This window comes from Biomphalaria glabrata, chromosome 8 (assembly GCF_947242115.1).
Source record: "Biomphalaria glabrata chromosome 8, xgBioGlab47.1, whole genome shotgun sequence".
In the NCBI taxonomy this organism is placed as follows: Eukaryota; Metazoa; Mollusca; class Gastropoda; family Planorbidae; genus Biomphalaria; species Biomphalaria glabrata.
Window position 1 is genome coordinate 32,552,447 of NC_074718.1, and position 9,102 is coordinate 32,561,548.

Genomic DNA, 9,102 nt, shown 5'->3' on the forward strand with positions numbered 1-9,102 from the left:
TAATGTACTTAAGATTTTTATCGGACTTCAGTGGCTGACCACTTTGTTAAATCTCTGGACTTATCAGCAGAAGTAAGAAAGTGAAATGGAAGAAATCTGAACGATCTTAAAAGAGGAGACAAAAGTAAAGACTGGCGACCAACCGCCTACTCCCCCTACCCAAAACTCCACTTTTTTCCTCTATTTTTTAATTCACGTCCCTGGCACCCTTATCACTTAAGGAAGGCGGCTTTGTAAATCTTTTAAGAGGCCAGACACTAGAGTTTTTATCTCCCTACAACTTCCGGATAGTCGTTTGTTTGATTTGTTTTCAAAGCCCGCCTTTATTTTTAGCTTGTCATTAAAGGGAAGTGACAATTTAAATATTCCAATATAGTAGCTTACAACTAAGATACAACTAAACGACATTCCAATGGAAAGTAAAGGGACGAAAGCAATGTTTGTTCGTCTGCATGACTGACTTTCTGTCTCCACTAAATGGCATATTTTATATTGTCAGTATTTTTTTTTAGTTATTTTTTATACAGACCCATCCATTATATCTATTCATTCGACCAATTTGAAATACTATCTTTCTGTAGTAAAACATACAGTGATTGTATTTATATATGATATACCTATTATACATACAAAGTTTAAATGATCCGGAATCGCCATAGTTTATCGTATTTTATTATTTTGCAAATATTGTCTTTTAAAATATTACAAACCATCCATTTTCCATTTTTCAATCTATCTAACTGGCTTGATTTTTAAAAAAAACTTCTAAAATAAAAACAACATTGAAATAATGTTGCCTATATTACATATGTAATAATAGAGATGTAATAGAGATGTAATAGAGATGTAATAGAGATGTAATTATCTTCAAATCTAAAGGGATTCCCCAAAAAAGTAAAGCAATCAAAGAAAAATAATTCATAAAAAAGGGCACAGGGCTATCCGAAAATTAGAATCTTTTTGGTGTCTCCTTTATGCAGAATACAAGAGTATCGATCAACTATAGAGTTTGTTGGGTTTTTATTGATTTTAAACTATTAAAAACAAATATGTGCACCATTTTAGCACAGAAGAATAAACAAATAGTAGATGACTTCAAATACGTATGAATATCTCCACTATATAAACAAAGAGTAGATGACTTCAAATACACGTTACACTGGATATCTCCACTATATAAACAAAGTGTAGATGACTTCAAATAGATGCCACAATGAATATCTCCACTATATAAACAAAGTGTAGATGACTTCAAATAGATACTGGTAGGAATATCTCCACTATATAACTAAACACTTGCTACACAGTTATAAGCAAGTATTTGGAACACTGAAACAGATACAGAATTCCACCTATGTAATATTTCAATACCACATATACCAACTCCCATACCTGCACTTTATCTCGGATGAAGCTGAAATTTTGCACAACCATTTCTTCTACATGACAACACAAGAATCCATTAAAAAGTTAAACAATTAGTTAATTAACTATTGATAATTAATTATTTTGTTTGGTATGAGACAAATAATTTGTACTTGACAGATGTAGTAGCATAAGTTGAAGTAGTCCCCTTTATACTTGTGTAGAGAATTAGATCGTGGCTTTAAGGTTTTTAAGGAACGATCTATCTACATATATTTATAATTTTCTTCATGGCTCAAGAGTTTGGACAAGAAGTAAAGGAAAGATCACTCTTTTATTTCCACAAGTCGGACTAAAATTACCCTACTAAAAAAATAAAAGGGAAAGGGGGGGGAGAACAAGTAGTATAGCAGGGCCGGACTTAACCGTTGACCAAGAAGTCATGGAAAGATCACTCATTTTTATTTCTACCCCTCTTAGTTTTAGCGACGAAAAAGAAGGGGGGGGGAACAAGTAATCTACTCTAATCTACTCACCTGTAACTAAATAGCAGGGCCGGACTCAACCGTTGTGAGGCCCTATGCGAAACAGATTTTGCGGGGGCCAAGTTTGGGTAGGGATACGGATAATAAGTGATACAGATAATAAGCTTTTCAATTTCAGGAGATTTTCAGGAGCTCCTAGTAAATAGATAGGAGGCCGCAAGAAATCTGCCATGACTTATAAAATGGTTTAATTTAATAATTTATACACCTAGAATTAGCGCAGGTCCTATGAAAGTGCAGGGCCCACTGCAATCGCATTGGTTGTAGTAACCTAATGCCGGCCCTGCAAAATAGCGGCGTATGCTACACCGCCGGTCGACTAGTAGAATTTAAAATGATTTATTTTCCTAGGTACAGTGGTCGATGTATTGGCTTGAGGAGGCTGAGTCCTCGCAAAGTCATGCAAGTCGTACAACGTTTTTTTAATTTATAAAATGCATTTAAAAAGCGATCACGGTAACATTCACACCTTTCTCCCCTCCCCCCCCCCCAACTGGTCCAGCTAAGTGATAAGATCATAGCGCATTGAGACAAAATAAAAGGATGCCATAGCGCTAAACAAAAACTATTGGTACAAATAATATCTAATCGCATTATTATTATTATTAATCTAGTCTAGTTATATTAAAAAAAAATAATTACATGACTGATCCAAACTGACTGATACAATTAAACCTAATAGCTTTTTTAAAAGGCTTTTTTAATTTTTTAAAAATTTTGCTTATCATTGAACCTTCTTACTTCTTCAGCCTTTTATACCAAGAAGAATAGATTCCACGATCAAAATGTGTCCACTTTGTTTGTAATGCAATCAATCCAATTTGGAGTCAAGATTGAGAAAATGTGTTCATGTTATCATTGTACTATCTTTATTAGTAGACTTTTTTGTGTACAAAGTTTGTCTAGAAAATAATTCGATGAACAACTCACTGACTTGACAAGAGAAAAAACGCTCGGGCACAGAGATTTGATAAGAGAACGCTGGGACACAGAGATTTGATAAGAGAACGCTGGGACACAGAGATTTGATAAGAGAACGCTGGGACACAGAGATTTGATAAGAGAACGCTGGGACACAGAGATTTGATAAGAGAACGCTGGGACACAGAGATTTGATAAGAGAACGCTGGGACACAGAGATTTGATAAGAGAACGCTGGGACACAGAGATTTGATAAGAGAACGCTGGGACACAGAGATTTGATAAGAGAACGCTGGGACACAGAGATTTGATAAGAGAACGCTGGGACACAGAGACATAGAGAACGCTGGGACACATAGACATAGAGAACGCTGGGACACAGAGATTTGATAAGAGAACACTGGGACACAGAGACATAGAGAACGCTGGGACACATAGACATAGAGAACGCTGGGACACATAGACATAGAGAACGCTGGGACACATAGACATAGAGAACGCTGGGACACATAGACATAGAGAACGCTGAGACACATAGACATAGAGAACGCTGGGACACATAGACATAGAGAACGCTGGGACACAGAGACATAGAGAACGCTGGGACACAGAGATTTGATAAGAGAACGCTGGGACACAGAGATTTGATAAGAGAACGCTGGGACACATAGACATAGAGAACGCTGGGACACATAGACATAGAGAACGCTGAGACACATAGACATAGAGAACGCTGGGACACATAGACATAGAGAACGCTGGGACACAGAGATTTGATAAGAGAACGCTGGGACACAGAGATTTGATAAGAGAACGCTGGGACACATAGACATAGAGAACGCTGGGACACATAGACATAGAGAACGCTGGGTCACAGAGATTTGATAAGAGAACGCTGGGACACATAGACATAGAGAACGCTGGGACACAGAGATTTGATAAGAGAACGCTGGGACACAGAGACTTCAAGAGAGAACGCTGGGACACATAGATATAGAGAACGCTGGGACACATAGATATAGAGAACGCTGGGACACATAGATATAGAGAACGCTGGGACACATAGATATAGAGAACGCTGGGACACAGAGACTTCAAGAGAGAACGCTGGGACACATAGATATAGAGAACGCTGGGACACATAGACATATAGAACGCTGGGACACATAGACATATAGAACGCTGGGACACATAAACATAGAGAACGCTGGGACACATAGACATAGAGAACGCTGGGACACATAGACATAGAGAACGCTGGGACACATAGACATAGAGAACGCTGGGACACATAGACATAGAGAACGCTGGGACACAGAGACATAGAGAACGCTGGGACACATAGACATAGAGAACGCTGGGACACATAGACATAGAGAACGCTGGGACACATAGACATAGAGAACGCTGGGACACATAGACATAGAGAACGCTGGGACACATAGACATAGAGAACGCTGGGACACATAGACATAGAGAACGCTGGGACACAGAGACATAGAGAACGCTGGGACACAGAGACATAGAGAACGCTAAAACATTGGGACTTACAAGACAAGGCTGGGAAATAGAGACTTAAAAGACAACGCTGGGACACAGAAACTTGAAAAGAGAATGCTGAGATATTGTGACATGAAAAGAGAACGCTGGGAAAGAGAGGCTTAAAAGAGAACGCTGGGACACACTGACTTTAAAAAGATCGCTGTGACACACTTATGTCTTTAAGTTGAATGAGTTGAAGAGCTGTCGGCTACGCATACTCAAGTGTTTGATTTGTTTCCCTTGAGTCATTCAACTGAATCAATTAAAATGCAAACAATAATATCCGAACTAGACTTATTCATGTGTTTCTTCCCATCGGCCAAAAGAGTTTTCAATTATTTCTCAAGTGAAGGTCATTCTATAATGTGCATCGATCGCAGCGCACCCAAATGGCCTGATGGTTATTTTTTTTAATGCTCAACTTTGGCTTCTATTAGAAATCTTCTATCAACTCACTCCGTCTGTCTGGTACATACACACATTGTTCTCGCGCTCCCATCATCGGAGGAAGTTGAAACTTTGCACAATTATTCATTGTTCCTTACAAATCATGAACCAAGAATAAGAATAACAATATCTAATTAAATATTAAAAATTAATACATTTTGTTTGATATCGATAAGGGGAAATAAATCTTACACTATTGAGATATGTGAATGTAAATGTGGAGTTCTTCTCCTTAGTGTGCCCTTATTTCTTTTCTTGTAAAGTATTACACACACACACACACACATATATATATATATATCTCGATTCAACCGATTCTCGATTCCATAGCGTCTTTCCATCTGGAATGTGGAGACTTCTGTTATTGGTCTCGACTGATCTCTGTAGAGAGAGCTTGCCGCCCTGTGCGCCCGAACGACCTGGGAAAGACTTAAGTACAATGTCAAAATGTTTAATGATTTTCTACATACTTGTCTCAACTCACTTGTTATCTCTATTCTCAACTCACTTGTTATCTCTATTCTCAACTCACTTGTTATCTCTATTCTCAACTCACTTTTTATCTCTATTCTCAACTCACTTGTTATCTCTATTCTCAACTCACTTGTTATCTCTATTCTCAACTCACTTTTTATCTCTATTCTCAACTCACTTGTTATCTCTATTCTCAACTCACTTGTTATCTCTATTCTCAACTCACTTTTTATCTCTATTCTCAACTCACTTGTTATCTCTATTCTCAACTCACGTGTTATCTCTATTCTCAACTCACTTGTTATCTCTATTCTCAACTAACTTGATATCTCTATTCTCAACTCACTTGTTATCTCTATTCTCAACTAACTTGATATCTCTATTCTCAACTAACTTGTTATCTCTATTCTCAACTCATTTTTTATCTCTATTCTCAACTCATTTGTTATCTCTATTCTCAACTAACTTGTTATCTCTATTCTCAACTCACTTGTTATCTCTATTCTCAACTCATATGTTATCTCTATTCTCAACTAACTTGTTATCTCTATTCTCAACTAACTTGTTATCTCTATTCTCAACTAACTTGTTATCTCTAATTCTCAACTCATTTGTTATCTCTATTCTCAACTCACTTGTTATCTCTATTCTCAACTCTCTTGTGTACAACCTTCCCCTCCCCCTTTGTCATTATCTAACTCTCTCTTTCATTTACCGTAAAACATAGGTTCTCAACTTGTTTGAACCGGGACCCCTTAACATAATCAAAACTTGCCCACGGACCCCCTAAGTGAAAGAGCTACATAAATGCATAGTATATAAATTATTTCCTCAAATAATAGTAGGGCCTACGTAATAGACATATTAAACAGTAGTTGGGGGGTGGGGGGGGGTGGGAGGCGAGTAATTAAAATTCTCCGATCGAATAAACTGGCATTTAGCGAAGAAGTTATTTTAATTGTATACTATTTTCATATTTCTGTGGACCCCTTACGGTCGTCTAAAGGACCACTTGCAGTTCGCGTACCACAGTTTGGGAACCACTGCTGTACAATACACTGACTCAATCGGAAAAATAAACTTTCTAACTTTTCATACAACTAATAATCTTTTGGTGATGGAGAAACAAATAAATGGTAAGCATCACACTGTAACATTTGAACCTATTTTCTGTACACAATCATTCTCTATGCCACAATGACAAAAACATTTGGCCACGTGATTTTCCTTGTGTCCTGATAGTGAGCGCTGAGTTAAACAAACTGCAATGGTGCTGGTAACAATATAATCACATAACAATGTTTTCAAAAAGTGGCCGAAATGTAAGTCGTTCTTATGTAGTTAGTTATTGTTGCTTTTGTGGCTGCTCCTGTTGTTACTAGAGTAGTTTTCATTTTTCTACCAATGTCTCTCTAGTTGTCATCATTGTTATTGTGAAGTTTTGATTTATTTATTAATTACTATCGCCGAATATGACCCGTGACCTGCGGGCCTTAGTTTTGATATTACTGATATAATGGATTGAATTTAGATTCATGTTAAACTCATGTTCCCTTCACATTTTTTTTTATTTTGCCACCAAAAAAAAAAATGGCTTTACCCGTTCAGCCGACATATTCATATCAAATATAAAAACAAAGTGAAAAAAAAACAAAAACGGGTTTACCCGAATTGTTAAAAGGTTTCGTTTTTTTTTAAATATATATACAATTAGGTACTTTTTTTTGTCTAAATGTAGGGCCTCCGGTAGAGGTAGGGACATTAAACATACACTCCGGTCTGCGCCTTGATTTAAGGAACATTAATGCCAAGTTTTATCAAGATTGGTCAATCGGTTTTGATTTCTATGTGGGACATACATACATCTCTAGTTCAACATGTTTTTTATTTGTTTTTTTTTTTTTTTTGAAAAGCAACAGAGAGAATCGTTGAATTAATTTTTTGTATATAAAGGAAGTAAAAACAAAACAGGATTACTTTAACATTAATTTGTATCTTCAAAAATTTTTGTTTTTTATTGAAAGAAAAAAAAGTTACAATTATCCAAAATCATGAAAGTGACAAGCCTCAATATAAATGTAAACGACAGAAAAACAAAAGTTGGCAGCACAGACCATGAAAGGTTGACTCTCTTCAAGCCAAGTTCAAGCTCGTCTCATTATACAGCTATGTCCTAAAAGAAGTTATTATAGTTTTTGAGTCAAGTTTTTCTATGGTTTTCTATGTTTAGAAAGATGGGGCTAAAAGGGAACAATGGTTATCTTTCAAACTCTGAAACTTTAGAGTTGGTTGAATTTTTTCCCCCTAAAGAAATGTTTTTGGGATTCAGCAGACGCACGCGTGTGTCCACTTGAGACCCAGCGTGGTAGCCGGTCCTGTAGTGACCGGGTCATTCTCCACTTGGGCAGACGTGAGCCGCTGCCAGAAATGATTGGTCAATCAACTTCGCGCCAGTGTTCAACGGGAAGAGCAGGAAGCCAGAGTAAAAAAAAAAAAAGGACTGAGACGGATGGGACTGTATGAAGTAGCGGAAAACATGGGCGTGGTCCGTGAGGGTCAAGTGAGTGGACAAGTGAGTTTGTCAAGGTGAAGGTCGAAGGACTAGGAATATAAAGGATCACTGCAAGTTTGTATATGCTTTTGTGTGTGTTTTAAACTAGCCTAGGTCCTCACAAATTTTGTATCTGTCCGTGGATCACACAAACAAGATAAAGGCACACTTTTTTTTCGGCATGAGGTCGAAAGTGTCCAAGCAAAAAAAACCTAGCAAAGTTGACATTCTTGCTACACCTCTATTCAAGTCAGAACTTCATGGAACCCTGAAGGCTGGGTGAAATGTAGAGGGTGGAGCCTGGACACGGATCTTAATAACGACTCTAACGATTTTCCTAGAAATTTAACAGTTGATCTATATCGCTGACAAAAGAGTTACTAGCTCGTTGGTCACTCGGGAAAAATCTAGTTTGACCGTTATAATTTTTCAAAGTAAAATTAATAAAAATTTGGCTAGAACTAGATCTAGCTCCAACATTGGTTTTCAAAGACCAATCGCTTTCGGGAATTTCCGAATGTAATTTTGCGCATTGTCTTCTAAGTCTAGATCTAAAGATCTAACTTTTTACTATTATAAAGTGTAGTACATCTATATATTCGTTTAACCAGGACTCTTTCTCAGGGGGATAGGAGAGAAAAAGGGGGAAAAGTATTCCAATGTTTTCTAATCTAACATTGCTCTCATAAATTGTATAAAGGAGATAATGTCTTGTTGTTTTTTTTAAAGAGGTATTGTTTTATGTTTGTCTTGTTATTAAAATATTGCTTGAGAGGCTTGATGTGACTCAAAATTGAGTTTCAAAATAAACCAACGAACTGGTTATGTGCAATAAAATACATTTGAGAACAGCTTGAACACACGCATGTCGAGTAAGTCCTTTAAGCTGGAAAGTTTAATAAAGAAACACGATGAAGTGAGGGATCACCACTGAGACTTAGCTTAGAGTGAAGGCAACAATGAATCTGGACGATCTGGACGAGATGCAGACGAGTGGAACAGTTAATTGCTGGTAGATCTCTCTCTCTCTATATATATATATACACAATTCTTTTAGTCGTCCAACCATGCGGGACACCACGATGAAAAAGTCATGGAAAGATAACTTTTTTTTTCTGTAAGTCGGACTAGAGTTAGCCGACGTAACTTTCGCGATGACAGAGCTAGGCTCAGAAAAAAAAAGAGTGGGGTGGCGTATGCTACGCCTCGGGTCGGCTCGTTTAGAAATAATTACTTACCTCATCACAGTATTTTAAA